The sequence below is a fragment of the Danio rerio genome, chromosome 15 (assembly GCF_049306965.1).
Source record: "Danio rerio strain Tuebingen ecotype United States chromosome 15, GRCz12tu, whole genome shotgun sequence".
Taxonomy (NCBI): domain Eukaryota; kingdom Metazoa; phylum Chordata; class Actinopteri; order Cypriniformes; family Danionidae; genus Danio; species Danio rerio.
In genome coordinates, this window is record NC_133190.1 from 38,093,535 (window position 1) to 38,111,197 (window position 17,663).

The window sequence follows — 17,663 nt, forward strand, 5'->3', positions numbered from 1 at the left end:
CAATTAAAAATGTTTTTTATTTGACGTAATCTAAAGAAAAATAGCCTACAATTTCTAAATAAAAGTTCTCATATGGCATCAGATTTCAACACAAGCAAGAAGCGCAATCCACGGGACGCTAATGACTCTGATGAAGACGAATATGTCTCCCTGGCCTATCTTTGACATTGAACTCAAGGTCCAGATAATGTCCATTGTTTAATGAAATCGCAGGGCAGAAGCGGAGGAAGGACAGGAAAAATCATGTGTAAATACGGCGGCCCTCGCCAGAGATTCCCATACACCCGCGCTCCTTGAGAACCGCAAAGAGACCCCGGTCCGCCGCGCATCGATTTCCTGCCATTCCTCGACTTGTCCATTGTTGGAAGCCTTTTTAATTTAGCCATAAATTGGGAAAGCTCAAGCTATGAGCTGTTCTATTTTCTCCCTGTCAGGATGAGGGATTTGGTTTATGATGCATTGTGTATTAAATACAAGTAATCTGGGAAAGTGATTGCCTTGCCTCGCCGGGGTCTGATGGAGGCTGGTGATAGAGGCTCCTCAGCTGAATTGTTCTGAAAAGGAGGAAGCGATAGCAGATAAACAAAAAGGGCCGGTGGTATCTGTACCACGCCAGGGGTAACACGGGGTAAGAGAGAGAGAGAGAATGAGAGAGAGAGAGAGAGAGCACAGGGCATGGGGCAACTCCTGAAGCGACACTTCCCTTCGCTCCCGGTAGATGGCGTACTGAGCCGAGTTTCAACATGGGGAGCAAAACTTATTTTGCGCTTTCCTCAGGAATGAAGTTGCATTGGTGACACGTTGTTTAATGTCATATGTGTAGGGAAAACCTGCGGGCAGTATTTGAATGGGCACAAATGTTTAATTCGATAGACTGGTGAAGTCGACAGAGAGTGTGTTATTTAGAGAACCGGCCGCCTCTCGCTCTCTCCCTCTCTCTGGAGGGAAGCGCATCAGTCAAGCGCGGAGCCGCGGAGCTACCCAGACCGGGAGTCATTTCTTTTCACGGCTGCGAAATTGCAGCACACAACGCCGTACACATTAAGGCGTCAAATTGCTAGATGAAACATGAAAGATTCAGTTGTATTGCCTCCAAATAGAGAATCGCCTCAACGACCTACAATGCAACTCGACGCTTAACCATGATTGAATCCAATAAGAGTGAATTTAATCCGACCCTATAATGAATTTATTAGATAAAAGGCACAATAATTTAGGCAGATATAGTAGATTGTTTTTGTTTGGGTGTTTGTTTAAACTACACGTCACATCTCAATGAGAAATAGCTGAAGATATATTAAAAAATACTTTTTTTTAAGTCTAAAACAAGTGTTCTTACACATCTAACCTATGGCTGAAGATGTGGAAAAAAACAATTTATTAACTTAAATATTAGGTTTATTTAAAATTATGCTACTTTTAAGTCAGTAATATGAACAACCCGTTCACTTTCATAATAAGTTTAATTATGCAATATTAAATCTTTATGTTTTGACGGTTTCTTGTCACACGACACCAAAGTGCCTTGAACATTGTAGTTTTATTTCATGAATATTTTAGAGCATTAACAATGTTTTAAATGATCAAATAATAATTAAAGTTATTTTTTAAAGCCAATATTTTTTTTCAAATGTTTAATGCAACATTAGGCACATTAGCTCTCGTAAATTAAACCTTTTTTAAACCTGTTTAAACCTGTTTGTATACGGATTGCTGTTTGTGTTTTTCATGCAGTCATTGACCCATACAGCCCATTCTGACGATTAACTGCAATAAGCACGATGTGATCGAAAGATTTCACAGGATTTAAAAATTTTTGTGTTTTACATTCATTCATAAACACTATAAATAGAAAAACAAATAAAAAATTTTATAATTTTTTTTCTTTTTTTTCTGAGAATGCGCTTTCAAGTTCAAAAATGTCATAAGTTCAAGCTTGTTTTTATTTGTTTGTTTGTTTAGGAACAGTTTAAAGCTGCATCTTATGTTTTGATTTGCTACATCAAGTCTGCATGTTCGACTCATGCATTTGCCAATGCATTTGACGCAATACTTTGGGAGGCTGGCAGCGCTGCAGCTCGGATTTGTTTATTTGCAGTGAGTGCGCGCATTAAGCCTTTAGCTAAAAGTTGTGCGGAGGGGAATCCCAGATGGGCGAGAAACTGACGCCGGGAAGGAGCTGCTCCCCGCGGTCTGCCTCGGCCCTGGAGCCGCGCTCTAATGGAAACACTGTGTACGAGATGCATTCCAGCACATCCTAACGGGAAAGAGAGGGGGGAAAGAAAAGGAAAATATCGCAGCCAAATCCACATGAAATAGTTCAACCATTCATCGAGATAGACCTCCCATTGACAGGAGCGAAAAGCTGCATTAAGCCTGCACCGCGCCTCCCTGCAGACGCTGGACTCCACAACCAGCTATTAATTTAAAGTGCGGGGCCACTCAATCAATGGGCTCAACCAAAACTCATTTAAAACTGCTCCGACCGACCAATTTAGAGCCCGAGGCTGAGACTCCTTACCACTTAGTCATCTTTTGTTTGCCTCTAATAGCTTGGAAGTCGAATAATAAAAAAAGCTATGTGCTATCTACATTTTGAATAGCTAAATATATAAAGAACAGGGGCATTACAATGTTAACGACATGTTGCACTACATGGTTAAGGGCCAATAAACTAATAAACAAATACAAATAACTATGCACAATCAATGCTTATGGGTGAATACATTTACTTTTCACGATGAACACCATTTCAGTTTTCTAAATGTGAAAATTTGAAAATTGAAGTAAGATGTCTAGGTGATATATAAATAAATAAACAAATAAATGAACTAATGACTAGATAAAAAAAATGAAAGGATAAATAAATAAATACATAAATAAATAAATACATAAATAAATGAATGAACAAACAAATAAATAAACAAAAAACAAACAAACGAATGAAGGAATGAATGAATAGATGGATGGATGAATGGATGAATGAATGAATGAATAAATGCACACCTATTGGTTTCTGAATTAAATTCATTTAAGTTTGTGAGAATTAAAGTAAAATGCCCGGGTGATGTAAACCTCCAGACATTGCAAAAAGACACAATGACTGACACAAGACACAATGACTGACATCAATTTGTAATTGACCCCCCCCCCCCCATTCTTAGTTGTGAAGCATTTATATTTAGAAATTGAGCAGCTTTATGAAAATGCAGCATCCAAAATGAATGTTGGAGGCCACATTGATTTGACTGCATGCCAGAATCATCAAGTTACTGGCAATATTACATTTATTTCAACCTTTTATGAAAAGGCACATTTCATTCACATCAAATGGTAAAACAACTTGATATTGATAAACTGATATGTATTCGTAACATGCAAAATTGATAAAACAGTCAGGCTACAAGTTAAAACTTTTTTTTTACAAGAGCCTGCATCATCTGAAATTTCAAACAAATCATAAAATCTATTTTTTTGTTAAAACCAATATGGATGCAAAGAGTTTTTTGCATTTCCTAATTTATACAAAAGCAAAATAACCCAGAGTGCAACAAATATGAACTAATATATTATCAAGACTATAACTGACAAGATGACGTATTAGTCATGGCACATCTGTCAGCATGTTTTGACATTTAAAAAATATTACCCATGCAGCACACAAAACTGCCAGTCTCCTCTATCAGAATCCCCAAATATAACGCTCTTGAGGGCCTTTGAGAGCTCTCTTTCCTAACACCCAGCAATTACCATTAAAAGAGGAGAGAGGAAATGAAAGTGGAAAAATGTAAATAAAAAATTTCCTCGGATCTGGAAGTAGGCCCGTAGCGCGCGTGTTAATCTCCACCTCAGTAATTTGGTTCTCTGAGAGAGGTACCGCATCCCCGCTGCTGCGCCCTGCATGCCATAAATCACAGCTTTATGTGGACGGGGTCAATGCGCCCCCTCCACCCACTTCTCAGAGGTGCCCAGGCTTAGTCTGTCGCGCCTGCGCTGTGTTTACCCTCTCACCCGGTCCAGTCTCGCTCCTAATTATTTAAGATTATTTTCATTCACCAGGGTCACAAAGAAAGAAAGTGAGTCTCTGAGCCCTCTGCGTTGTGCTGAATTAGTACCCCATCATCTTGGACCCGTCTGTGCAATCTCACCCGTCACGGCCCCTGCGGCCTGACTGCATGACGAGGGGCCTATGTTTTTTCTCAACACACACACACTCACATACACACCGCCAAGAGAAAACAAATCTGGCTGAGCTCCCAAAACTTCCACCTACAATCCATGCTGAATAATTTACTCAGTATATATCTAGAACAACCATGTGGAGCAAACAACAGCCAACAGATGATTGTTTGATTACAATATATATATATATATATATATATATATATATATATATATATATATATATATATATATATATATATATATTATATGGCTGTATATAATATATAATATATAATAATAATAATAATAATAATAATAATAATATATATATATATATATATATGTATATATATATATATATATATATATATATATATATATATATATATATATATATATATATATATATATATATATTAGGCTGGTCATTTAACAGTGCTCATCCACTTCAAAATGATTGACATGGCTAGTCAAATTGAAGTGGGCATAATTTACTGTTTACAGAAGTAGATGACAAATTCAAGCACTAAAACAAGCCCTGTAAAAATGCTGGGTTCCACACACTTTCTTCATGTTGTCTCAGCATAAACTGATTAAGTTAACTTAATCATTTTTTTTTACAAATTTAATGGACTGAAGATAAAACAATTAAGTACCCTCCCCCATTTTTACTAAGTAGTTGGAACAAGCACAAATAAAGGTTTCAAAAGATATACATTTATAACTAAAGGACCTTATTAATACCTCAAGAGTACATTTTAAAAAGTACAAAAGTGCACCTCTTAATATTTTTAGGTACTAATATATATGTTTGAGTTACCAATATGAATCCTTTAAGTACAGATGTGTACCTTTTGAAAAGGTACCACCCCAGTGACAGCTCTTTGTTTCCGAGAGTGCATCACAAATTGTTTTTTTGTTTTTTTTGAGTGTGTGCACTGTAAAAAATGCTCGGTTCCACACAATTCCTTCATGTTTTCCCAACACAAATCAATTAAGTTAACATTTTTACAAATTGAAGTGGCTTGAATATAAACATTAAAGTTGCCACTCCCTCCCCCCTCAAAAAAAAAAAAAAAAAACAACTCAAGATTTGTGTTCATTCAGTTTACTTAAAATAAGCAGTTTGAACAAAACATCAAAATATTTTTTTGATTGGGTGTTAATGTTTAAAGAGAGGGAAAGACTGGAGTTGACATGTGACAATTGTATGAACTGTTTTTATGGTTTTACAATAGAAATATAGAGCAAACAGCTATACGAACAGACAACGTTGTCGCATCTTCACACATTCATCATTGGGAAGCAAAAAAAGTTTTCTCTGATTCAATGAAAAAAACGTTTCATTAGATTCACTCATTTTATAAAAGTAAGTGGTTGTGACATTTTGTGACAATTCAGCTCATTTTAAATAAACAGTTGGAACAATCATCAAAAACCCATTTTCAGTGTTTATGTTGAAAGAGAGGGTCAGACTGGAGTTGACATATGACAACTGCACTGTAAAAAAAAAAGTTGACTCAACTTAAAATTTTAAGGCAACACAATTCCTTCATATTGTCTTAACATAAATTGATTAAGTTAACTTAATCATTTTAGCAAATTTAAGTAGACTGAAGATAAATTAAATAAGCACCCCCCATTATTTATACTAAGTAGTTGGAAAAAGCACAAATAAAGGTACAAGTGCTGTCACTGTGGTAGTACCTTTTCAAAAGGTATACATTTATAACTAAAGGTCCTTATCAATACCTTAATGGTACATAATAAAAAGTACAAAAGTGTACCTCGTAAATTGTTTATATTCAGCCATATAGATTGTTTGCAACCACTTACATTACATTTTATACACTGAAAAAAAGCTGGGTTCCACTTACTTCCTTCATGCTGTCCAAACAAAAATCGATTAAGTGAACTTAGTAGTTTTACAAATTTAAGTAGATTTAACAAAACAAATACGTTGTCAAAAAAAAAAAGAATTGTGTTGGTTCAACTCATGTTAAATGAGTTTAAACAAGCGGCATGAGCAATTTGTTTGAGTATAGTGAATCCAATGAATCATTTTTAAGTGTTAGAATTCAAAAAGCTGTAAAAGTGATATATTTATAGCCTGGTCAATTAACAGTGTCTGTCAAATTCAAAATGATTGACACTGCCAATCAAATTAAAGTAGGAGGAGTTTACTGTTACTGCTACCAGAAACAGATCACAAATTTCAGCATAAACAGTTTTAATGTTGAAAGATGATGCTTCCCTGGAGGATCGGTTAGTACAAGCATCATTTCTGTTTTGGATATGAAACGCACTCATGTAAGTGCCTGGACCCGTTGCGCCAGACCGTCGGGGTGTGAAACAGATAGATTGTGTTCTCTGGCTAACATGAAGTTAATTGCTTTGACAGCGGGAATGACAAGACGTGACTCGGGCGCAATAACACAGGCCGGTCTAAAACAGAACCAGTAGTCTGCAGTACAATGCTCTATTCAAACCGTGAGACTTATAGGGGCCACGGGGGGATGCGTTTTTTTTTTCTTCCTTAAAAAACATAGGTGGGAAGTGCTGGACTTGTATTCACACCGCTGATTTTCAGGGTTGAGAAGTCTCTCCTGAAGTGTGGCCTCAGGCACCGTGCGGCACACGGCCGACCGTTGGAATTTGCCACCTCGGGGGGGAAGGGGGAACGGGAGGGGTTTTATGATTTGGGGCTGTGGTAATCACAGATACTTCCCCTTCATTTCCACACACACACATGTATATAAACAGGGCACACTGTATGCCGGCCATTGGGTGCGATAAAGTCCACAGCAGTGTCAAAGGTAACGTTTTTAAAACATAAATTAGGTGATGCTGGAGAATGAAGAGTGTCTCTAAAACCCAAATGGGAAAAGCTGGAAATTTCGAATTCGTAGTACTGTAAAACATGTCAATAATATAGCCATCTACAATACAATTGTTCATTGACTAGTAATCTTTAAATTAAGTCTTCAAGCGCTTCAATTTTTATGTGACAGCCTTATTCTACAATTAATTAAATTAATTTATTTCCTTAAAATTCAACACACAACGCTCCATAACGACAATATAAAAAATGAGTTTTTGAAATTGTTGCAAATTTATTAAAAATAAAAAACCTGAAAAATCACATCTACAGAAGTATTCACAGCCTTTACCGTGACACTCTAAATCAGGGGTGTCAAACTCAATCCCTGGAGGGCCGAAGCCTTGCACAGTTTAGTTCAAACCCTGCTCCAACACACTTACATGTAGGTTTCAAACAAGCCTGAAGGACTCAATTAGTTTCATCAGGTGTGTTTAATTAGGGTTGGAACTAAACTGTGCAGAGCTGCGGCCCTTTTGGAACTGAGTTTGACACCTGTGCTCTAAATTGAGCTCAGGTACATTCTGTTTCCACTGATCATTCTTGAGATGTTTCAGCAGCTTAATTGGAGTTCACCTGTGGTGAATTCGGTTGATTGGACATGATTTGAAAAGGCATTCACCTGTCTATATAAGGTCCCAGGGTTGACAGTGCATGTCAAAGCACAAACAGAGCATGAAGACAAAGGAATTGTCTGTAGACCTCCGAGGCAGGATTGTCTTGAGGCACAAGGCTAGGGAAGGTTACAGAAAAATTTCTGCTGCTCTGAAAGTTCCAATGAGCACAGTGGCCTCCATCAATCATAAGTGGAAGATGTTTAGAACCACCAGGACTCTTCCTAGAGCTGGCTGGCTATCTAAGCTGAGTGATCGGTGGAGAAGGGCCTTAGTCAGGGAGGTGATCAATAACCTGTTGGTCAATCTATCTAACGTCCAGCGTTCTTCTGTGGAGAGAGGAGAACTTTTCATCTGTGCAGCAATCCAACCAAATCAGGCCTGTATGGTAGAGTGGCCAGACGGAAGCCACTTCCCGTCGGGAGTTTGCCAAAAGGCATCTGGAGGACTCTCAGACCATAAGAAACCCAATTTTCTGAACTTTTTGGAGTGAATGCCAGATGATACGTTCGGAGAAAACCAGGCACCGCTTGACACCAGGCTAATACCATCCCTACAGTGAAGCATGATGGTGACAGCTGTGGGGATGTTTTTAAGCAGCAGGAACTGGAAGACTAGTAAGGATAGAGGGAAAGATGAATGCAGCAATGTACAGAGACATCCTAAATGAAAACCTGCTGTAAAACTGGTGTACACCTTAGTCATGGACTAGAATCACTGTTACACCTTTGTACGCAAACAGTGCATTCGGAAAGTACTGAGAAACACTGATTCTAGTCCATGACTAAGGTGTAGAGCAGTTTTACAGTTCAGAAGCTAAATAGCTCGAGATAGAGCAAAAGGTCCACCAATAATCTTTTGAACTAATTTGTGGATTTCTTTCCAGTTTGTCTTAAGCATGTCACAGTCTCAGAATATATGCACCACAGTAACAATATTGGATTTGTACTTAAAACAGGTTTTTTATCAGAAACTGTTGGAGTGTAACCACTATAAACAGAATGTTCACCTCAATAAGTAGCAATAGTCAAAATGCTCAATTCTCTATAAAGCTGCTGTGCTGTACTGCATTACACAGTGCATGACATACCATTTTGGACTGGTCATTTATCAGTAGTGCTCATGGATGCCACGCAATGATTGAGATTGTTTGGCCAATCAAATTCAAGTAGACAGAGTTTACTTTTTACTGAAGTTGACAGCAAATTCCAGGTTAAAGTAAGACAGGTTAAAGGGATAGTGCACTCAAAAATGAATATTTACTCACTATTTACACACCCTTCACTTTTTCACTTTTTTGAGTTTATTTCATCTTTGTAGTTTCTTAAACACAAAAAAGACATTTTGAAGAAAGCTGAAAACCTGTTAAGTAAGAAAATTAAATACTATGAAGGTCAACGATTGTAAGTTTTTAGCTTTCTTTAAAACTTCTTCTTTAGTGTTCAAAAGAAGAAACTCAAACAATGACAGAACTTTCAGTTTCAAGGTGAACTATCCCTTTAAGAACGAAATAGCACAATCTTTAATAGCTACATGACAACTGCTTTTCAATAGAAATGGTAAAACACTGACAGCAATATCCACAGAGTATATACAGGAATCAGAGAGTGAAATTCAATACCTTTTAGGCCTTTTTTAAGACCCTTTCCATACATTTTAAGACTTTATAACCACTTTTTCACCGGAAACACGGGCAAGACTTTAACTTACAGTTTATTTGCTAAATATTAGTGAAAGAAATTTATCCAAAACTAAAACATTATTCATATCCTGAATAAAAATCTATTAAATCTGGCTAATTTAGCAGGTTGGTGCCTATAGAACTGCAGAAACAATGGTGTTGACTTGGTTACTGCAATAAACAAAGCAGCATGTCAAGGATTTCATTCATTTAATAAACTACACAGCATCCTGATATTCGCTGGTTAAATTCAGGCAAACTTTAGCATACAACAATACAATGCATAATCTAAAATGATATCAAATTTAATATCTTGCAAAACAGCTTTTAATATGTTTAAATACTTAAGGGCCTTAAATTTCTCTACATTAATTTATGAACTTTTAATACTGTTTAAGACCCTGCGAACACCCTGATCCAGTGATGGAAGTGATTTACCTATTCAATCAAAAATGGGGTTTCATTTACATGATTCACGTAGTTCATAACTCAGACGCAAGTTTTTAATCAGCCAGTGACATGGCAGCAACTCAATGCATTTAAGCATGTAGACATGGTCAAGATGATCTGCTGCAGTTCAAACCGAGCATCAAAATGGGGAGGAAAGATGACTTGAGTGACTTTGAATGTGGCATGGTTGTTGGTGCCAGATGGGCTGATTTGAGTATTACAGAAACTGCTGATCTACTGGGATTTTCATGCTCAATTTTCTCTAGGGTTTACAGAGAATGGTCCGAAAAAGAGAAAATATCTAGTGAGCGGCAGATCTGTGGGTGCAAATGCCTTGTTGATGCCAGAGGTCAGAGGAGAATGGCCAGACTGGTTCCAGCTGATAGAAAGGCAACAGTAACTCAAATAACCACTCATTACAACCAGGGTATGCAGAAGATCATCTCTGAATGCACAACATATCCAACCTTAAGGCAGATCGACTACAGCAGCAGAAGACCTCACTGGGTGCAACTCCCTTTAACTAAGAACAGGAAGGTGAAGCTACAATTCACACAGGCTAAGCAAAATTGGACATTAAAAGATTGGAAAAAACTTTGCCTGTTCTGATGAGTTTCGAACATGACAATGATCGACGGTACTCAAATGGCATCCACAGTCACCAGATCTCAATCCAACAGAGCACCTTTGGAATGTGTTGTAACGGGAGATTGGCATCATTGGATGTACAGCCGACAAATCTGCAGCAACTGTGTGATGCTATCATGTCAATATGAACCAAACTTTGTGAGGAATATTTACATTTTACATTTAGTCATTTAGCAGATGCTTTTATCCAAAGCGACTTACAAATGAGGACAAGGAAGCAATTTACACAACTAAAAGAGCAACAATGAATAAGTGCTATAGGCAAGTTTCAGGTATGTAAAGTCTAAGAAGGAAAGTATTAGTATTTTTATTTTTATTTCTTTTTTGAGTACAGTTAGTGGTATATCCAGAGAGGCAATTGCAGATTAGGAAGTGAAGTGGAGACTAAATAGTTGAGTTTTTAGTCGTTTCTTGAAAACAGCGAGTGACTCTGCCGTTCTGATTCAGTTAGGGAGTTCATTCCACCAACTCGGGAAAGTGATTTCTTCCCTCTTTGGGATGGAACCACGAGGCGACGTTCATTCACAGAACGCAAGTTTCTGGAGGGCACAAAGATCTGCAGAAGTGAGAGCAGATAAGAAGGAGCAAAGCCAGAAGTCGCTTTGTAGGCAAACATCAGAGCTTTGAATTTGATATGAGCAGCAACTGGCAGCCAGTGCAAACAGATGAGCAGCGAAATGACATGTGCTCTTTTAGGTTCATTGAAGACCACTCGTGCTGCTGCGTTCTAATGCAGCTGAAGAGGCTTGATAGAGTTAGCTGAAAGCCCCGCTAGTAGAGAGTTGCAATAGTCCAGTTTGGAGAGAACAAGAGCTTGAACAAGGAGTTGAGCTGCATGTTCAGACAGGAAGGGTCAGATCTTTCTGATGTTATAGAGTGCGAATCTGCACGATCGAGCAGTTCTAGAAATGTGGTCAGAGAAGTTTAGTTGGTCATCAATCGTTACTCCAAGGCTTTTCACCATTTTGGATGCAGTAATGGTTGCCCCATCCATCTGGATTGAAAAGTTATGGTGTAGAGTTGGGTTGGCAGAAACTACATATTTCCAGTACCTTGTTGAATCTATGCCATGAAGTATTAAGGCAAAAGGGGGTCCAACCTGTTACTAGTTAGGTGTACCTAATAAAGAGGCCGTGAGTGTAAAAAGCTGCTTTGAGACAGTAATTATTGAGTCCTATACAAATAAACTTGAATTGAAGCAAATCAATCTTTGGTTCTCCAAATATGTTTTGTCAATTCACGTGTGAGCTGTATATTCACATGATATCACATGAACTATTTATATATATATATATATATATATATATATATATATATATATATATATATGATACTAAAAAAAAAATATGATACTCAACAAAAAAATCAGATTTTCCCAGCTATTATTTCATATCACGTTTGCATGAAAGGGCCTGTAAACATCATCTTTAAGAGACTATTTTAATGCTAAGGCAGTAGAATGTACCACCTCAGATCTTAACAGTGGGTGTTGAACATTCATTGTTTATTAAGCTGTCTGAAAGCTTTTGATGTGTGATGCACTTAAGAGGGAACAGCAAGCTCTCCCATACTCCTTCTCCAATTTAAAGCCTAATATTTAATATTTGAGAGATAGACTTTTCACTTACACACACACACACACACAAGCTCCTTTATCGTAATAAGAAATTAGACACCACAAAAAAAGGCTCATTACATCCACAGGCCATCGTTCGGTGTCTTAAACCGAGCGGGAAATGAAATTCCAGCAGAGCAACGCTGGCCATAAAAACAGTCAGGTCTACATTTTAATAATCATGCATGTAAGAGGCACTTAGCGCAGTCTTCTCAATGCCACCCTTTAAACTGATGTCATTAGTGCTGGAAAAGCCTTTAAAGGCTGATTTCTTTCCTCCTCCAGCAAACGTAGGTGTTTCGACACACACGTGTTACTGATGTGTATGGCTATTTCATTTCGGCCTGCCACAATAATGCGTTCACACCTTTTTAATTGCAAAAAAAAGTCAAACAAGGCGACAAATCCTAAGTGCTAAACGACTGTCAAATAAAAACGAATCTGTATATTTCAAAAAGCCATACAGCATTATGTGCAAATATCATAGCCCATTATTGAAATATTATGTTCTCTGATTTCCTCTCACTTAGCCGAGATGCTTAAGGAAAAGAAAAGACCAATTTCCTCAGCAAGCCTGTGATCTTTCTCTCTGATTGGATTCCTATAGGCTTTTTTTTCGCATGGGCGATTTTTACTGAGGACTTCTACCGAAGGCTATGTTTGAGAGTTTATCTAAGGAGCGTTTTAAAAGGAAATGGACACCCTTTAGTTTAATTGCAAGCAGAACTAACCCGACGCAGCATTTCAAAGGGGATAAAAAAGACAACTCTGCCTAATTAACTTGTCGCAGCGAGATTTGGTTACTCCTATTTAGAGCTTCGCTGGTTTTCAGTAGCTTCAAAGGCGAGCCAAGTTAAGAGTCGGTTTATATTTAACCTGGCGTACATGTAAGGCCACATGTGCTCGCGTTTATGACTTTGTTTGGAAATTAAATGTATGCGGAAACACACAGAAACGTATTTTAGGAGACTCTGTACTTAAAAAATGATGTTTGCTTTTTGTTTAAACTACTTATTTAAAATCAGTCGAAACAATTTTGGGGATTTTTTTGGGGAACAACTTAATTTTTTAAGTTCAATCCACTTAAATAAGTAAAAATAATAAGTTACTTTAATTCCTTTATGTAAAACCAACACAAATTGATTGTATAGAATCCAGCATTTTAAAAATGTATACTTATCAGTGTTGTAAAGGAACTAACTACAAATACTCAAATTATTGTAATTAAACAGTTTTTCTCAGGAATTGTAATTTACTGAGTAGTTTTAAAAACGTGTACTTTTACTTTCCTTTGAGTACATTTTTAGTGCGATATTGGTACTTTTACTCCACTACTTTCTTTCAACCTGCAGTCACTACTTTATTTTCTCCTGTCTATGGGGATAAGAAAAATCAGTTCTGTGTTTCCTGTCCAAGCAAATCACACATAGAGGATTAATCGCATCATAAGGAACTACCTCAAGACATGGGCGATTTATAATTGCAGCAAACTGAAGCATTAAAAGTGTCTAAGAAGATGTCCAAAATCTTTACACGCATTGACCCAAAGACTGTTTAGAGACATGTCACTGATGAGATGACGGATGTTTAATGTATGACTATCAAAATGGCCTTAAACACCCAGCAGGCAGAATACGTCAACATGACTTCAGACTGATGTTCTACACTAACGTCATGAAGACGTTGCCTTTTTGTATGGAAATGAAAATCGGGTTGATGTCAGAACTCGACATCAAAACTCAATGTCAGGTTTCCGGTTGCATGGCAAAGTGTCTGGTTTGAGCTCCCACTGATCTCCTGCTATATGATATAAAATCAGCGTCATATAATAAAACATTGTGATCTCTACTTCGAATGCGGTTTTGAAACAAGTAAAGAGTAGATATATGAGCTAATAACAGACAAACTACGCAAACAAAAATATGACGCATCATCTGGTTCTGGGCCTAACGCCGCCTCAACTTCAGGTTCCAGCGTCAACCGTTCACGAGTGACCTCATCCCATTTGGTCAGCTCAGAGAAAAGGGACTCAATAGACTTGAAATCAGCAATTCTTCACTCGCTAAAGGTGGACATTTCAGAGGTGATTAAGTCCGAGCTGAAAAATGCACTTGCCAATGACTACAGCTCCCTTTAAAATGAAATACAAGCAGTCAAAACTGAAATAATAAACAGCATGGTGGCAATACACTCTGAGACAGACCAAATGAAGAATACGATCAAAGAAACGGAAGGGGGGCTATCAACATGGTCAGACAAAGTGACAACTTTGCAAACAGTGGTAACCGATTTGAAAGCAGAGATGATCGTGCTGAGAGAAAAACGTGAAGACATGGAAGGAAGAATGAGAAGATGCAACATTAGAAAACTGGGCGTAGCTGAGACAGGGATCAAGTTCTATGATGTTGGTGTCAAGGCTGCTAAGAGAATGACTACAGCTGAAAAAAGACATACTTGAGAAAAAGTTCGCATAGAAGTCTTGCACCAAGACGTTTGGATGGTAAGCCACGGACCGTGGCTAAACTTAATTACTGTATTTCCAAATATTGTGTCGAGGTACTGAGATGTGCGTGGAGCCGGGCCCATTGAGATTCAACAGAGATTTTTTTTAAAGTTCATCCACTTAAATTTGTAAAAATTAATAATTTAACTTAATTCCTTTATGGAGACCCAGCACAAATTGATTGTGTAGATTCCAGCATTTTTAAAATGTATTCTTATCAGTGGTGTAAAGTAACCAATTACAAATACTCAAATTACTAGAATTGAGTAGCTTTTCTCAGGAATAGTAAAAAACTAAGTAGTTTTAAAAATGATGGATGTTTACTCTATGATAATCGAAGAGGTCTTCAACACCTAGCAGGCACAGGATGTCAACATGGCGTCAGATTGACGTTGTACACGTTTTGTCTGGAAATGAAAATCGGGTGGACGTCAGAACTCAGCGTCAAGTTTCAGCACCTGCTGGGTTTCAATGGAGATTCAATTGCCATCTTTCCGGACAACACTGCAAGCATTGCCAAGGCCAGGGCTGCTTTCATGGGCGTTCAAAAACTGCTACGCAATCGTAACGGTGTCTGTTTTGGCATCTTATTTCCAGTCCGGCTACACATCTCTCATGATGGTAAAGAACTCAACGTCAAGCCGACGTCAATGTCCAACCAAAAACCAACCAAATATAAACGTCTAATGATGTTTCAGCTTAACGTTGTGTGGATGTTACCACTATGACGTCTATCAGACGTTGAATTTTGGTTGCCATACCTGACAAATAAATGTCAGTATTTGACGTCTATATGACATTGGGTTAAGATGTTGGCTCAACGTTGGATTTTGGTCATTTTCTAACAACCTAAAATTGACCAAATATCAACGTCATTACTGGACATCAAAATAACGTTGTCCTTAGATGCTGGCTAGACGTTAAATTTTGGTCACCTGGCTTCATAACCTAAATCTAACCTAATATTAACGTCTTATGATGTTGTGGCCTGCTGAGCAATAACTTAATGCACTACAGAATGTTACGTTTACACACATCCACAAATTACATGTAAACACATCAGCGTTTCACAGCATAATACTCACTAGTTACTACTCTTGAATACTTTTGAAAGGTCTACTTTTTACTCATACTTTAAGCAAAATTTACGACAAAATTTTACTTTTCCTCGCACTACATTTTTAGGCAAGTAATGGTACTTTTTCTTGAGTATGATTTTTCAGTACACTTTCCACGGCGGATACTTATGCTTTAGTCTGTCTGTATATGTGTGTTTATGTGTGTGTGTGTGTATAACTGGCTGATTGACTTGTCAGACATGGGCGTCAATAGTGCAGGTTTATTCAATTCCAGCCCAATCATGGAGGTGTCACAAGCTTTTGGGCGGCTTGCGGGCACCGGGCAGACCTGGCCTGATAAATCTGCTTTTATGAGGGCCAGTTATAGCTTTTATGGCTGAATGTTGGGGAGACTGATTCAGTGATCAATCTTGTGTGTGTGTGTGTGTGTTGCTCACCATTGTCTTATTCGCTCAGACACACACACTCAGGTACAGGTGGATCGATGCTTATTGTGAGTTTGGGGTGATGGAACACTACTGGGATATGACTAGATCATCTCTCTCTCCCTCTTTATTTCCCTCTCTCGCCGCTCGTCATCTCTCCATCCCTCCAATATTTCACTCTTCCATCTTTTCTCCTGGCATAACTCTTCATCCATCTTTCAGCGCATTCTCTGCATTACTCACAACGCCTGAGCTCTTTTCCTCCTCACTTTCTTTCCATCCCTCTCTCTCTCTCTGGTCTTGACCGCGATGATGTCCTAATGCACAGCTTTACATAAACACTCTCTCCTTACATAAACTAACATTGATGCACTTCTCTCCCTCTCTCCTGCGATCTGTATCAGCATGAAATATCGATCAGCGCAGAAATATATGCACATTTCTACATGTACAAACACACCGACCACGCCAGAGACGGTAGTTTCCCTGAAGTTGTCAGTAGACGGGGTTGGAAACAAAGGCTGAAGAGAGAAAAGGGGCCCTGTAGACGGAGAGACAGGAAACGGCTACTGATTACACACACATTCTCGTCTCATTAACACACACACATACACACACTGGCCTTTACATCTAAAATTCAGGCAAAAAGAAGGCAGTGGACTCCTTCTAGACTTTCTTTTAACCTGAACACCTTCTAGAACCACAGTTTAGTGATTTGTATGACTGCTATGACAGTAATAAAAAGGAAATCAACTTTTCAGATTTTATATATGTAACACTTTTCATGATTTTAAATCCTCAAAATCTAAAAAAAAATACTACGTTGCGAGGGCACATTGTTATTCTTTAGGTAAACACTTAAATAATGCAAGTTATTCCACTGAAAAAAGTTTTGTTTTGGTAATCTTTAATTAAATCTGAGCATTTGCTTCCGTGTTTGGAGCGGTGTTCCTTTTTGTTGATGTTAGTTTGACTTTTTCAGCCACAATATCCTTAACCACGCCCCTTTGCTACTGTATAAAAGAATGATGCACAAAATGAAAGCCACGCCCCCTACTTAATATTCCTTACTTTAATTTATAGAACATTCTTTTTGATTATTAAAATTAATTTTACCCATTAAAATGAAAGACGGCTGGGTCAGTTGACATTTCTTTGTGGGGTTTGCATGTTCTCCCCGCGTTCGCGTGGGTTTCCTCTGGCTGCTCCGATTTCCCCCACAAGTCCAAAGACATGTGATATAGGTGAATTGGGTAGGCTAAATTGTCCTTAGTGTATGTGTGTGAATGGATGTTTCCCAATGAGGGGTTGCACCTGAAAGAGGCTCCGCTGCGTAAAACATTTGCTGGATAAGTTGGCGGTTTATTCCGCTGTGGCAACCCCGGATTAATAAAGAGACTAAGCCGAAATGAAAATGAATGAATGATTGAGTTGAAAAAAAAAATGTTATCTATAGGGTTTGGTCGATAGATGCCATTCCATACCTTTTCTTAATGTTTCATTCCTTCCTTTTTCAATTTTCTTTGATTCATATCCATTATTTACTTCTCTACATATTTCTTTTACCCGTGTTTAATTCTTTTCTATTTTCCCACTCTTGCCTTCA

The 17,663-nt window shown here is 38.0% G+C and overlaps 1 protein-coding gene across 29 annotated transcripts in view; it reads right to left on the bottom strand.

The window, feature by feature from the left end:
* Positions 1–17,663, bottom strand: part of mecom (MDS1 and EVI1 complex locus) — a 293,545-nt gene that overhangs the window by 54,894 nt on the left and 220,988 nt on the right. The gene's annotated exons all lie outside the window — the stretch shown is intronic.